Source organism: Spodoptera frugiperda, chromosome 8, assembly GCF_023101765.2.
Source record: "Spodoptera frugiperda isolate SF20-4 chromosome 8, AGI-APGP_CSIRO_Sfru_2.0, whole genome shotgun sequence".
Taxonomy (NCBI): Eukaryota; Metazoa; Arthropoda; class Insecta; order Lepidoptera; family Noctuidae; genus Spodoptera; species Spodoptera frugiperda.
The window spans coordinates 4,604,989-4,622,320 of NC_064219.1; the positions used below are offsets into that span (position 1 = coordinate 4,604,989).

Sequence of the window (17,332 nt, forward strand, 5' to 3'; positions counted from 1 at the left end):
GATATTCACAGGGGACAGGTCCAGGTATAATGTGATTAAAGTGTCAGACAGAGCTGACCCTGTCTGTAATAAGAGTATTTTCCTGTATTCCCGCTTACAAATCAGAACTCAAGACAAGTTAGTCATCTTTTTACAATAACTATCGTGAGACATACTAAATTAACTAAAAATCAAGGTTTACTCGCGTAAATTAATGGAGAAAACAGAGCTCATGATGAAGAGTTCCTCTATGACTCGAAACTAGTAGAGATTTTATCCATTAATGTACGTAAGTAAACCGTGATTTTTAGTTAAGTTAGTCATCTTTGAGTCATGCTATTTCTACTAAAATCTGTGAATGAACAACCGTACTTATACTTCTCAAAATGAATCATTGATGTCAATCAGTATTAGTGGTTAATCACCAGGATCTAGACTTATAAGTTTCCTAGAATCCCCTATTAACGGTAACATGTCAATTCAACCGGATCTACAAAAACCCAACTCCAATAAAATAAAATCAAATATACACTTATACCCTAGTTTATGCAAAAGAAGACTTAAATACACATCTCGAACAGAAACCGCAAAGATTGGTTTCCAAACCGCAGTGATTGTGGTTGATATATAACCTCAATGTTGTGGGGTGTAATTACAAACTAATATACTAAGATTCATCATTACACACATTCGCAATAATAATATACTTATTTACATAATTATGTCAAGTTAGACTGGCCTCCTGTGACTACGTAACGTCACGCCTTTTATCCCCAAAGGGATAGGCAGAGGTGCACATTACAGTGGCAACACGTTGCTCGCCAAATATTACCTCGTGGGGGCTTAACTACGTTCCATTAGGCAGGCACTACACAGGCAGTAAAATTAACCACCTTATTAGTATACAACAATAAAATAAAACAAATAAATCCAAGCTCAGAGTGTGGGAGAACCATGCTTCGGCACGAATAGGCCGACTCGACTGGAGTCCTACCACGGCTTCACAGAAAACTGGCGTGAAACGTAAAACAACGCTTGCGTTGTAACATAACGCTTGCGGTTACCGGAGGCCCATTTATCCCCCTTCCCAATTCCCGATTCATCAACAACCCTTAAATTCCTAACCCCCAAAAGGCCGGCAACGCACTTAATGCCTCTGGTGTTTAGGGCGATTGCTTACCATCTGGTAATTCGTCTGCTCGTTTATCGACTTAAACCATAAAAAAGGGTAATAAAATACACGTGGTATTACTAAGATTTATTCCCCAGTGATTCTAAGATATTTTTCTGCAGTCAAAGCAGACGTAGGTGAATATTTCCTGGGTTTAGCAGCATAATGTAAAGTTTGAACAATTGTGCCAACGCACGCTTCACTCGACAGAATCTCATCGCAAACATTACGAGTCTGTAAACGTTTATTCCTACGTAATTTGTGGGAGAAACTGTTTATTAGGAAATCCCCTACATAGAACAAACTCTCACAGATTTTCAGCACAAAATGACCTAGATTTACACTTTGTTTAAAATCAGTCAGCCTAACCGCATGGAAGACAGGCGTGAGGTTATACAGTATGCTAACTAAACAGGGCGTTCCTGTTAACCTGCAACAGTATATTAAAATATTCACCAAAAATTTTATACGATACGTAAAAGAAACACTCTGTGCAAGCGTAGTTGAAGGAATATACAACGTTGCAATTTCACTAATATGTCTATGCTGATATTTTTATTATAATCTATTAATGATATAGATTAACAAGTTTAAAGGAACGCCCTCTGTTAGTTAACATACTGTATTTGTATATATTATTATGATACTGTTAAAATCATACTAGCATCACTACAAAGCCACCCAAAGGCTTTAAAAGTTCACCTTTGAACAGATGATATCATATTTACTACATCAAACACATGAAACAAGGGTGCAGTCAAGCAATATGTACTAGACAAAGCGAACCAGTTCAGTTAAAAGCATAAAGCATACGACAAACTACGGAAGCACACGATTTTACACGAAGCAATATCGTAGCGTATATAGTTTCAAAAATAACTTTAAAAAAATAAGGTGTGGAGCTACGATCAGTTTCGCCGTTCAATACCCCTTATCTGTCGCTTCATAACTTAGATAGATACGACGCTGTATTGGAAAAACCTGTGAGTTGTAGACCCGTACATAATAAGCTGCCAAGCGATAATAGGTTTTATGTCTTAAAAACAGGATAATGTTTGCAAAAAAATGGCAAATGACGGAAAGCTTTTCAAACTTGATTATGGGTACGTACGAAAATGTTTTGCGGAAATAATGGACGAGGTGAATAGACTTAGGAAGTTAACAGACATATAAGGTGTTCTAAAATTGTCTGCCACGGCTTTAATGGGAGGTAGTGTTGTGTTTGAAGACTATAGTGAAGAAATTTCGTACCCCGCTCCAGTTAACTTAATTTGGGAAGAAAAAGAAGTGGTTCACAAATACGCACTATGCGTCACTTTGTCAACAACAAAGATATATTTTTGAAAACAATTGATAGGAGTTGTTTTCATTGACTAAGCGTTTACAGAAACAGTGAAAAAGATAGACGTGACATGATACGTAGATTTTTTTGTATGAAAAAGAAAACTCATAATCAGTCATTTGTAATATTTACTAATGTAATCTTCAAACACAACACTACCTCCCATTAAAGCCGTGGCAGATAATTTTAGAACACCTTATATATTAGGATTTGGCTTGTTACTAATTCTACGTTAGCCAACCGGAGGCAATATTTATTGTTTACAAATACAGATGCATTCCCTATTTCCTCGCTTCCATAGTCCGAACCGAATCTAGGATTTCGGATTCGCAAAATCTCTGCACTTAATTCTTTACTGAGTAAACTTGCTGTGTTTACCGGTTTCACTCCCTGTAATTATTTTTGACTAGTTTTCGCAGACGGTTTCGCTCGGGATTTGTAAATGTTACAGAGACTCTTCAAGCCTTTATTATCGTAGAGTATACATTCTTATAGGTATTAGCGATTCCTAGTATTTTGGGATAATGGTGGACCACATAGCTTTCCATTTTAGAAATTATCGTTTAAATCAGTTCAATACAATTTATTTCTGAGTTTCTATTAAATATCGTATTTTCTAAGCCAATTAAATTATGAATTTAAAAGCATGACATTGGTCTAAAACCTACTTGAATTCAGTATGTATTCATTGATCATATAAAAACCAATCATCTCATTTAAAATACATACTTTTTGTTCATTATGTTTATTTTTCTAGATTCAATACGTGATTAGCTTATGATTAAATCTTATTCTTGTCCACATTCTACAGTAAAGAGGAAAATCCGTTACACCCAAGTAATTTTAGATTTCTTTATAGCAAACTCCGTAACCAAAATTAGCATTTAATAGGCTACATATAAAGTGTGTTTTTAATTAATTCCCGGAAATGTTGAGACCAGTCGTGTACTTTCTAAGTAAATTGTAGTGGCCATGCATCCTTAATAAATATTTATAAACTAGACTAACTATTTAGCTTTGTTTTGTTTTAAAGGGACAAGCCCTTCATAACCTCCCTTTCCGCTGCAACTCCTGTAAGCCAGGATCTACAGTAGATACAACCATAAAAACACCGGAACACTGAAAGCCGACACGTCCTAGAGACATGAATGACTGTCTTGGATCCCGCAACGAAATAAATAAGAAGATATTATTAGAGAAAATGGAAAAGAAAACGATAGTTTCCACTTCCCTCGGTAAATTTACATAGTTAGGTACTAAAACAACCTTCTATCCTGTCAATAAAACAGCTGTTCTATGACCTTTAGACAAGCCATTAATATGAATTTTAAATGAAATACTAAACAATTTCAACGTTTAATAATTATTATAGAAGACCCTATTGGATATTATAGTTCCAAAGTCTGAAATCACTTCAAACATGAATAGCATTCACTGATCAAAATACCATCAAAAGGAATTTAAATTAACTACACAAACAGACACACAGACTTTAATATTAACGTTCTTAATATCGATCAGAGTTGCCAGACTAAGGGTGATTTTCTACCAGAGATGTGCTATGCTACGTTGCTGTGGATGCGTTTGGCTTCCACTAATCATATTCATTGGTACACATAGCTTAACACTGGTGGAAACGGATTGAAGGATGGAAAGATGCGTGCTTTGGATGGCTTCCCTACTATCAATACACCGCATATTCGACCTGCGCATTTTCCTCGCACAGCTACATAGTTTAGTATCAGTAGAAACGCTCACTTAGTTTCACAGCTTTTTTAAGGAGAGAAAATCAACTAATGACTTCTCTCGCCAGGGCGGATAGTGCATCTTAGCTATAACATCTTTGTAGCATAGCTACATAGTACATATCTGGTGGAAAAGCAACCTAATGCTATAATGTAGTATAGTAACATTATTGGTTCCAACGGGCCAATACGCAACATGTTGGGCCCAATACGGTCGCCAACATTTCCATAATGTCCTGGGAGATTTATTGTCCTACCCAGACGCTTGCTTAGCTAAAACTTTATTGGTTATATTAAGGTAATACCTAAAAAAAGTTATAAATATGATTTGTGGTAAGAGAGTTTCTGTATCTTTTTCCTCCGTAATACATTTTTACGTGTAAAGTTTAACAAGAAGGATTGTTCTCTTAAATGAGACTACTTTCTCAAATAATACTGTTTCGTTTTGTTTGTCCCAAGTTCTTTGTGTTTTTTTTTTTATTTCAGTCTTTTCATATCTTTTTCACGTCAGTTGGGAATTGTTCGTCGTAGGCGTGCCTAACTTACTATCTACCTTAAATTTTAATTAATAAGAACGTATTTTGTATAACAATGGAAGTGTCAATTACCATCTGTCTTCGCTCTTTAACTTTAAATAATTATTTGATAGATATCAGATATTACATTTTGAAATATCTATTTTTGGACTGACAGTTTAATTAATTTTATATCAGGATATGAATGGCGAATTCTCGCGTTTCTTTTTCTTGTTATTGTTCTCTAGTTTCTATTATTAATATTTTGACAATAATTTATGAGTCGATAGTAATTAATAGTCTGCTGACAGCTTGTGACTCAGAAAATGAATAAAAACCGTCTTTCCTGCTGTCATACAAAATGTCAAATAACTTGATAATGGTAAGATGACCATAAATCACAAATTAGAAGATAAGCTAAAGCAGTGGATAGATATAAAAGTCATTCCACCTAAACCAATCAGAATCTCGTTATTAATATAAAGCTAAAAAAAAAAACACCTTCAATTTATCTTTACAGATCTACCATTTATCTTTACAGATCTCATCTTTACCATCTCCATTTTTAAAGGCAGGTAATATTCTTAAAACCTTTTAAGTCTGAAAAATACTATGCTGAAAACCGCATCGCTGAAAAACGGTTCAGGCAAACACGAGATGATTGCGCACAAACATACATACATACTAACTGAGAACTTTTTTATGTTAAATGGGCCGATAATTAATTAATTATTACTTAATTTTTATTAAGTCAGCTAATTAACAAAATGTCATCTTTTTCAACTTTTTCATGTAGGTACCGGCAACACTATAAGGCTAGAGATACACATCAGTGTAAAACCACAACTTGACAAGAGACGAACGATGTAGAACAAGCCTTCCTCGGGTTTGAACCTCAAAACCATCCCTTATCTACAACCCAACACAGGTACTCGCCAAAATTAACCAAAATTTCTTAATTAATTTCCTAAAAAATAACATAATATTTACTGACAGAAAATACTACAAAAAACTTAATTAAAAAAGGAATAAGGCTTAAAACGCCTTATCCTAAATCAAGACGTTTTTATAACAATTTCTAAGATAAAAATTCAAACTTTTACTAAACTAAAAATATTAATTAGTATTCTATTGTGTTTCTAAGTAACGAAAGCCAAGTTAATAATAAAATATAACTCCTGTTATAAGGCTCATAAATATCGAAAGTTCTCGAAGGCTGCCAACTCGGATATAATAAAACCTTCTCTGATATTTATGAGAAAGAAAGAGAGAGAATGATATGTATTAGAAAAAGGTGTTTGTAGATATTTTCGCGTGACACAATGGGAGACACAAACCCACATCAGTACCCTTAGTATGAGTTTGCTTTATGTTGAACGAAAACGAAACGAGAGCGCGTTCGGCGCTCTGATTGGCCGGCTCCAATAAACCAACCAATCAGAGTAACGAACGCTCTCTCATTTCGTCGCAAAAAACGGTCTACGCGTTTCGATTACTTTCAAAGTAAAGCTAACTCGTACTAAGGTTACCGATTGGTTAGTTTATTGGAGTCGACCAATCAGAGCGCCGAACGCGCTCTCGTTTCGAATACTTTAAACGTAAAGCAAACTTGTACTAAGGGTACAGAAAAATGTATTTTATTCTAAGCCTAAAAGGATATAAAGTTCAATAATGCGTAGGCAGGCTATTGTTATTATTAATGGTCACGTAAAATCCGCATTAACAGTTCATAAATATAAGCTGGTACAAAGGCACCATTGACTTTTTGTTACACCATAAAAAGTTATGTTACACGCCGTTATAAAAATATAATCTCATTTAAAACTTTGTCATATTTTTTGTGTGATGTGATGACACGCAGATTCAATTTGCCGTCTAAGATATTTGCATCTCATGAAATAAGCTAATCCAACCGGATTCGTGAACCTTTTGAACTATGTATGATAGAGTGAATAACCTCCACTGTACTTACTAAATTAAAGTGTTGTGTAAAAATCATTTTTGCTGTATGAATAATGTGATTTCAAGATTGATTGACCTGGCTGCCTCAGGCACAATTTTCAAATCATTTATTGCAATTAAACCATGAATACCTACTTTTGAATGTCAACCAAAAATTAAATAATAGTCTGTCAGTCTGTCCGTCAGTGAAGCTAGATGCTTGATTGAAAGTGTAGCTTTGAATGGAGAAGAACGAGGCGAAACTCCATTCGTTACTCTTTTAAAATCTTAATCTGTCCCGGGTCTGATTCTCGCACCGAATAACTCCTTATGTGATACACGAATTGTTGTTCGAGACTTAAGAAAATCCTAATGCGATCTCCCGTTTCAAAACATTGTGTTTTGATTATTAGGTCATTCCTAAAAACGACAATGACATTAACGACGTCTGAAAAAAAAACTTTTTCTATATAAAAAACCTCTACAAACCAAATACACTTACTTCAACGCTCAATCCAAGGACATATCGCAACTCTGTCAGTAAGAACACTCAATTACATATCAAGCTATACAAAACTAGTATATCATGGTCTTTCAATATACGATCTTTACACACAATCAACGGTCAGTTTATATTGGTTATATTAACTCGATATGTCGGTAGCTAAAACTGAACGTAGCACAAAATTCTCTCACGTCCACCGCTAAAGAAGGTTTGCCCTCCCTATATCCGATTTCCACGTATGAGCAGGACTTGTGTGGACTTGTTGGGACCTATTAAGCGATATGTGATCAGATCAGGTTACTCCACAAGCACTGGACTCCTTCCTTTATACCTCACAATGGCCATTAATGGATAATTTATTGCGCGGAGTGTCGAAATTAATGAGGGAAGCAAGGTCATTTAGTTTGGAACTGTAACAAGAAGGTTTGGGGGTTACTTTGTGTCCAGTTTAGTGGTTTCACAAAAAGAGGGATACGTTGGGTTTTGTTATTAGTGTACTTATACTGAGAATGGACTTACTGTGTCGTTGTTACTGGTCTGATTACCGAAAATTCAAGTTAAGTGACTCAAACTTTGGTTGTTTTATTGCATTCAAAGATGATTATATTCTAGCGAGTGATTATTCTATTTTATTGGATTTTTCGTTTTGTATTCGATTCCATCCATTCGTTTTATTAAACTCTCAACAATTACAAAGGCGTGCAATATTTTACCTAATGTATCCGAAGATACGGATTACCTAACGGGTTACCGGAGCTCCGGTTCGCAGAGTCTGACATTCTCTTTCACTCTCACCTAAGGTAGGAGAAGTCATTGAATTGTGTTCCCCCCTCAAAAAAAAAAAGGATTGTGCCCAATGTATTTATGTCAACTAACAGAACAGAGCCAAAATTATCAACGGCACGAACGAACTTATAACATAACTCACTAAAAAAATCATCACTCATACCGATATCTGTACTTATACCTACTGAATACCAAAAAGAATACAAACTTACGAAAATAAAGGACTATTCCATCAAACTATTGGCGGACACACTTGACAGTTCACTACGACACTCCGACCATAAAGTTAGGAGTTTGAAATGTCAAACACGGTCACATATCCACCCGTTTGACGTATCCAATCATACTCAGGAAGCTATTGACAGCGGCAAGACATGTCATTTATGATCGAAAACGAAAATAAATCGGATTCTAGTTTAGTTTTTTGTCCTTTATAAAGGACTTTGACGGTCACTTTAGTTTTCGTTTTTGGTGGTTGAATCTTAAACAGTAACATCTAATACTTGTATGTATTTATAAACGCGAAAGTCCATGAGTTCGTGTGTAGGTATGTTTATTATTCAATTACGTCAAAATAGCTGAAGGGATCGGTGTGAAATTATGAACAGGGGTAGATTTTGGTCTGGAATAACACATAGAATATTGTTTCAAAAATACCTATTTATGGTTTAATTGGACTTTGATATTTTTTATCCTACGGAAACGCGGGCGAAAGCTAGTAGACGATTATATTAGGACGTAGTGAAACTTGCCATTTATATATTTATTTGTTCTTTTGTTAGAGGTAAAGAAAGGTCTCTTACATCATATTATTTGACAGTATTTGTGTTTTACTTTGAGATATTTCTGGACCGTAACTGCCGTAGGTATTTTTATGAAGTAGGCAGTACTTACAATAGAAACAAATATTATATAACTGAATAAAATTGAATAGGCACACTCTTCTTCATACTTGACAATATTCTACTATTCACAGTCCTATACGATTCATTTTATTCTATCTCGTCTTACCAATATCTTTAGTAGATACACTTGGTAGCAAAGTAACGGAATCACTGGTTTTTTTTTTTTTTTAAAGAACCCAGACACACTGGCGTTATTATATATAAATATATTTGCCTTTTATCAACAAAATCTCTCATTTTAAACGTAATTAAATTGCCTCTCATACGACAAACGTTGCCGATTAGTAAAATACTTGTATTAGAAAATATTTTCCAAGACAATTTTTCCATATTCTTCTTTTACTTAAAAATAATCGTTACCCCACACTAGGATTTTCTCCTGGGTCGTGGATGCGTTTACAAACATACAAGTTCACATACACATGACACCCACACCCGAAACAACAATTTGCAGCTCTCCCAAAGAGTTGCTCCGTGCGAGAATTGCACCCGCTACACGTAGCACGACAGCCAGTTGCCCAGACACCGCGCCAACCGTGCAGAAAAATCACTAGTGGCTCCGTTTCTTTGCTCCCAAGTGTAGGTAACCTATAGCTAAGGTACTAGCAAAAGAAATAACAGTAACATTAGAACCACATAACCAGACCTGAATATAATATGAATTCAGGCATAACAGTTCCTTTTAGATACTTTCTAGTACATAGCAAACACATCGAGCTATACAGAACCAGTTTATCAAGACCTCGCATTGTATGATCTTTCAGCACATTCGACGGTCAGTTTATACTGGTTTTGTATAACTTCATTTGTAGCCGTGTATGCATAAACATACAGTTTCTAGAAAGAACATAGTATTACTGTTTTACTGCGTATAATATAAAGGAAAATGTTGCTTCGATGTAACAAAAGGTTGATCGTTAAATGCAAATGACGTGTGGCCAATCGGTACACTTGCCAATGGATAATGTAATATTGTGTTATGGTATATTAGTTCTTATTTACATAGAGTACTTATAATATTTTGCTGTGTTTATTTATTTTAGGAATTTTCAGTAAGAACGACATTTGTAATTGATTTGTGGCCGATATTTAAAAGAGATTTCTTCTCTGTATTACTCAAAGCAAATGGCAAAACGTAAGATTTTATTTGATACTAGGCTTCTGCCAGCGGCTTCGTCCACATTCATGTGAGATAAAGTTTCCTATATGTTATTCCAAACTATAATCTACCCCTTTTCCAAATTTTATCCCGATCGCTTCAGCCATTTTGACGTAATTGAGTAAAAAACATACACACAAACACAGTATTTTATTTTTAACACAGTAATTTGTAATTAGTAAGAGACCTAATTACCGGGGGATTGGGAAAGTGAGGTATAATGTTATGTATGTAATAAGCCGAAAATCCATTTTATATCCTCCTCCAAAACTGGACAAAATTAGCGTACCTACTCTGTAAGCTAACTCACACTCAAAGTGACCATCATCAAAAATTCAACCTTAGTCCAAGGTGAATATACAAAATCTAGTGCCCAAAAACATCCCTCAAAACCAGCTAGACCACAGCAAAGTAATCTAGACCGTGTCAACTCCGTCCTTTCAGTAAAGAAGGTATATAAATAAGGGGTTGCGACATAAAATCCCTAAGGCTCAACCCATATTTTGTGGTCAGAATCCGTAAAAAACACCGAAGCAAGCTTTCTACGCGTTGTATATTACTCAGACCTTAATGGATTATTAGGAAAATTACTTGCAACGGGAAACTGCAACTTTTACGAACCCAATTTCTTGTGAAAGCTGCTTGTAATGACAATGTAGTCTCCATAAAAAAACGTTAAGTTGAAATGAAGAAATTTTGCGCGAAGGGAGTATGAATTAGACGAAGTTGGGTGAGCTGGTGTTATGATATTTAATTTTGAAAAACAAGAAAATAAAAGCAGAGACTGTCGTATCTTATATTTTTGCATCGATTATTTTTTATGGGATAGGAGGCAAACTAACAAACGGTTCACCTGGTGGTAAGCAATCAATGCCGCCCATGGACACCCTTAACACCAGAGTTAAGACAGGTGTATTGCCGGACTTTTAAAAAGGAATACAGTCTTTTCTTGAATGTTTGAAGACGATGTAAATCGATGTATCAATATGTATATTTTACTGTTTATAACAGCAATCGATAACAAACACATCACCTGCATTTGAAGAGTATAGTATCAAAACAATAGCCACATTCAACATACAACCTCTAAACAAAACAGTTTATCTAAAAAGAGCTTAAAAATACCCAATATATCAGTAATTACATTACAAGACAAGACCATCCCAGTATAAAAGGGCATTTGATTGCATTGAAGTCTAGAAAACTGCACAATTTTAGGAAAAAGCGCCCGAAGCGTTCGGGAGTATGGCCATCAGAATTTCATTACCAAAAGATTAGGTTTCCGTCGCCTACTATACACTGTAACTGTACCCGTGTATACAACCTCTTTGGGCAGTTTTTGGGAAATATGTCAAAGAAAAACACGTAGTTTTATATGCTTTTTATACAGCATCATGTTTATATTGAACTCTGAATTATTTTTGGTATAAAATATTCACAGTTTTTTATGGTTTTGATCTACTACTACTATCTAAGTGGTAAGTGTGGAAGAGCCATGCTTAGGCACGAATGGGTTGGCTCGACCGGAGTGTTACCATGGCCTTACAGAAAACCGACGTGAAACAACGATTGCATTGTGTTTCGTTGTGTGAGTGAGTTTACCGGAGGCCCAATTACCTGACTTCCCAATTTTCCCAATCCCCGATTCCTCAACCACTCTTCGACAACGCACTGGTAACACATCGGGTGTTTCGGGTGTCCATGGGCAGCGGCGATTGCGTACCATCAGAAGATCCGTCTCCTCGTTTACCAGCTTATAACATAAAAAAACTAAATCGATATATTCGATAGGATTAATATTTATTTTATTGAGAATTGTTTCCGTCAAATCCAATTTAAAATCGAAAGATATTGACAAAATATTCGTTGATTAATAGGTTTTTATTACACAATTTATTAAATCAGTTCAAACAATAATAGGAATATCATGAAAAAAGATTTTTCGATTATTGTTTTTTTTTTTAATTTATCGTTTTCACTTTGCAATAAATTCATGATTTGCATTTGTAAATAGATTTAAAATAAAATTCATATTATTGGTGTTAATAAAAAAATCATAAAAAAACTGCTTTTTATTATAAAATGAACTAGAATTATAAAAATGTATGCAGAATGTTAAATTATGTGTGGATTTTCCTTATATAGCGATTCACCCATGTTTCACTACTCGTGTTGACTGGTCCCATGTAATATGAGATGGTCTTGTTCTACACGGGTCTCAATCCAGTTTCTGTAGATTTATCTTGTATCAAAATAATCTATATCTATATTCTATATTAATATATAAAGATAAAGAGTTTGTTGGCTTGTTTGAACGCAAATTCATGTATTGAGGAAATTATAAAATACCACATTACAATCAATAAGAGCCGAGCAAAGCGGGTGAAACCGTGCGGATTTTGCTAGTGGTAGAATAATGATAATAATCCAATTAAAAATATTATGTATCTAAAAATACGGAATTTATTTATTTTGCCCCATATGTATCCCAGTTTAAGGTTCTTCATTATTGCCTTGTTAATATAATATGCCTTTTTACTTTTGTGTCCGGAGATAGTTATGAAGTAAAAAAAAATATGATAAACTTAAAGCTGCGACTGAAAATTTCGTCTATAATATTGAGTCATTCTAATTACTTTTCTTTTTAATTTTCAGATCGATTCGGCTACTATCTCGCCCGTTGGTAAGTAATACTTGAAGAGTTTGATTGTTTGTTTGAACGCGCTAACCTCTGAAACGACTGGTCCTATTTGAATTATTCTTTTTATGTTGGATAACCATTTACCAAGGATGGTTAAGAGCTATAATACATCACGCTACAATTAAAAGAAAAAAACGGCTCGGAAGTAGTTCTTAAATAAATTTATCATAAGGACTAGTTGTAGTAGTAGTAGGTATCATACTTCACTACTACTTAGTAGAAAGTAGGTATTCACTGAATAATGAATAAATAAGAAACTTACGACATGGATACGAACTCGAGTCTACAGAGAAAAAATAACAAAAAAACATACTATAAGTAATAAAACTGCGCTCTACATCCATTCATACTCCTACACAAAATAAATTCCATGACTTCTAACTTCTAAGGGACGCTAACTGTATTCAGAAGTCGGTTAAATACAAAGCGAATTACTGTTCCCAGTTTACGAGCAACCGGCCATAATGTCCGGTTAACTAAACACAAGTTAAACTTCAATCGTTTATATTATTCCGATAATATTAACTCCCCAACGAGAATTGGTTTATTTTGTGTTTGTTTAGAAAAGACTTCCATAATTTCATATGAGATTAGATTTTTCTTAGAAACTTTTTAGTTTAAATAATAACCTAAAGTTATGTATGGGAGTGTATTTAGTATTTAAGTGTGGGAGAGCCGTGCTTCGGCACGAATGGGCCGGCTCGACCAGAGTGATACCACAGCCTCACAGAAAACTGACGTGAAACAACGCTTTCGTGAGTGAGGTTACCAGAGCCCCAATTACCCCCTTCCCAATCCCCGAATTCACAGTCTTCAAGTTCCTAATCCCCAAAAGGTCGGCAACGTACTTTATTATATTGTTGTTATTGTAACAAATTTCCAAATCGCAGGATTAAAAAAATCTTCCTTACACAGCCCTATTCACATTTTTCTCTCCTCTCGTCCATTTAGAACACAAAGAAAGAAAATCAAATGAACCATAGGTAAAGCCAGCCCACTCAACTAATTAATTAATTAATTAATGCTGAGTATTCTTCAAATGCGTATAAAACTATTTTTCTTTTCCCTAGAACTCCTTTCAGGCTGAAATTAGATCGAGACATTAGACTTCAAAGCCAAATACAAAAAACAGTTCAAAAAAATGTTGATTAAAATTACTATTTGACATAGGGTACACTGCTAAAAAAGCTTTTTTTAATTGCTATACCAGCTTTGATTAGTTTTTAGGCTAGGTAAGATTAAACCCTAGATCATAATTATTTTAGAGTTAAATCATTATTATCCTAGACTTATTAAAGCACTGGAGCTGCGGTTTGCCTAGCGGGTTACCGGGGCTCCGTCAGTCAGTTAGAGTCTGACACTCCCTTTCGTCTCGCCCAAGGCGGAAGAAGCCATTGCATGATTTTCCCCCCTTAAAAAAAAGTTATTAAAGCAAAATATTTCAACAACAAGATATTTCTCATTTAAAATATTTAATCACCTTAGATTTACTGTCGTCGCTATGGTATTTATCTAAGGTTAGTTAGATTATCTTTGTACGAAACGAATTTATCTAAGTACGAATTCAGAGTCACTTAATGGTTACTACCCAGTCCTTATCAATCGTTTTCTGAACAAAATCGTTACTAAGGAATAGTCTAAGTTATAATTAAATGTCTCTGGGTGTGGCAGTAATAAAACACATTATTATCGTTATTTTAGTATTGTATTAAATATTATTTCCATCGATAAAGAAAGAATAAAAAAATAAATACATATATTAACTTAATTTCCATATAAAATATACCCAAATCTGAATTTCTAGATAAAACTAACATAGACACACAGATATTTATAAAGGTCATATTAAAATACTCGTATGTTTATTTACAGCCTCAAAACAACGTAGATTCTGTTTCATAACCTTTTTACGCTAAAATATCGATATATTTTTATTATGTTAATGCATGGATTTTTAATAGAAAACCATGTATTTTATCGCCATCTTATCATATATGTAATAAAATATATTCTGTATATCTTTGGCTAGTTTTTTTTTCTTTGGACCTGTCTAATTTATATCCTAGGTGAAAATAGACCTGCTAAAATATATACTGTTTCCATAACTCTTGTCATAAAAAGTATGTTTAGATTATCAAGTTTTTTTTTGTATTTTTAGTCACAAAAAGAAATATTAGTACAACATACATATAATATTTTAAATGCCACCATGGTGGCAATAAATCACACAGACCACCTGATAGTAAGTGGTTACCAGTGGTGATTTATTTAAAACATAATATTTACAACTTAAATATGGAACTTACAAAATAAAATAAAAATAAAACTAAAAACTACTTACTACATAGTTACAAAGCAAGACAAAAATCGTCTGCATCGACGTCAATAGGGATTAAAAATGTATGGCTTATTGAAGGGGTACACGCAATAACTTATAAGCGGCAATCATTTTCCAAATCTACCTAAAGGACGGGCAAATGTCTGTATTCAAACTAAGACCGCTAACCAAGCATACAGCAAAATAAATGAGCTTCATATAAAAGAACTGTCACTAATACAATTCATCACAAAAGAAAAAAGGTGCTAAGGACCAGGTTTTGACCTCTACATCATGGCAGGGGTCACCACAAATTCTCGATATTCAGCCATCAATACCGAATGTTGGCTCAATGTGCGATTACCGTGAGAGATGGCCAACCTTCCATCTACCCCCGCTTCCACATCCCCTAACATTTATTATTTAAAAACATTTCGACCCTTTTTCTCAGAGTTTTCAATGATAGTCCCTTGCTACAATCTAACTTTGAGTAAACCCTGAATTAACTAGGTTTTTAAGTAGTTTTTAGGCGCAAAGGGTGGGTAACCTCAAAAATTGGGAGTGGACTTTTATTTGAACAAAAACTCGTTGGTCTAGTGGTTGCCAATGCGACTGCTTAACACGAGGACCGATTTCGGAGAGGAGCAAAGTATTTGGATATTTTAGATTCGATATTTTCTCAATCGATATGTGTCCGGTGTTTGAAGATACAATGACCCCTTACTACAATAAGACTGTAGCAACAAATATACCTCTGTCGCCAAATAATAGGAGATTGTGTTAGATTCAACCTAATAGGGAAGCTTGTGTCATTATTTCCCCGAATTTGGAGACAAAGAACCAATCAGTAACTAGACAATGTATTTCGCCAATCATGTAATTAGTTTCACACAAAAAAAGAAAGAAACAATGACGCTATTGTCAAAAAGTCCGGTTTACACAGGTACTAGAGCAGTTTTTAAGTGTAGGAGAGCCATGTTTCGGCACGAATGGGCCGGCTCGATCGGAGTGATACCACGGCCTTACAGAAAACCGACGTGAAACAACGCTTGCGTTGTGATTCTGCGTGAGTGTGATTACCGGAAGCCCAATTGCCCCCTACCCAATCTCAATCCCCGATTCCCCAACAACCCTTAAATTCCTAACCCCCAAAAGGCCGGCAACGCACTTGTAACGCCTCTGGTGTTTCAAGTGTCTATTGGCAGCGGCGATTGCTTACCATCAGGTGATCCGTCTGCTCATTTACCGGCTTATTCCATAAAAAAAGACTTGAACTCAGGCCATCTAGCTAAGGTCATTGGACTAAAAAGACAGATTTTTACACTAATATTTTACTAAGACGAACGGACGTCGCGTTTTTTGCTCACCAAAAGATAACACAGAATTAAATGGAGTACCCAAGGCATTCAGAAGTCTGAAGTTGTCACAAAAAAGTGGAGACTTTACTTTGGAAGCTTCATAAAGATGTTACAAAAAATGGCAGACATCCATTTTAGATTTTTGTTTTTACTTCTTAGTCCTAATTAGTCGTAGTTATGTCACAGTCAACGTAGTAGTTAAAGATTATAAAGTTTAAAGAAGGTAATCTATTAAAATACAAGTTTCCATATATTATTAGATGACTTGGCAAACATCGTACCGTTTCAAAATATTAACTGTTAGACATAATCCATCGATCGATTGAAAAACGGGTAGAAGATAACAGTTCAAATGACCTATGTCTGTCTCAAATGTGTGCACGGTTGCCGCGGTAGCTGGGCAAACGACTACCGAGCAATGTGTAGCGGGTTCAATTCATATACGTAGCAACTCTTTGTGCGATCTACCAATTCTTGTGTCGAGTCTGGGTATCTGAACTTGTTTGTTTGTAAACGCACGTACAATACAGGAGAAAATCCGAGTGTGGGCCAACATTGTATAATAAAATGTAAATATACATGCCTATTGTGTATATATTACTATATCAGTCCCCATATAACACAAATGTATTTTTAGTACAAAAAATATGTAAACCGAAGCGAAATAATTTGTTTTCGGTTCATTAATGGTCGTTGCGTAAAACCGGAATGAGTTCGCAATGTCAACGGTTCAAGGTTAAGCACAAATGGCTTCTTTATAAATATTTAAATATATCTGCCTCGTGGTAAAGTGGTAACAGGTTTGATTACCGGAAAATAATACATTTTCCTGTAGTCAGACCTTTTCCTTTTCGTGCTGCGGACTGCCTAGCGGGTTACCGGGGCTCCGGCTCGAAAAGCAGGTGTAG

General features: G+C 35.0%; 1 protein-coding gene across 1 annotated transcript in view; it reads left to right on the forward strand.

Annotated features, from left to right (window-relative positions):
- The window catches only part of LOC118275576 (hemicentin-1-like), a 97,019-nt gene that overhangs the window by 16,296 nt on the left and 63,391 nt on the right, over positions 1-17,332 (forward strand). Inside the window, exon 2 of the mRNA XM_050695383.1 lies at positions 12,704-12,731. The gene's annotated coding sequence lies outside the window, so the exon portion shown is untranslated. The remainder of the gene's footprint in view (positions 1-12,703; positions 12,732-17,332) is intronic.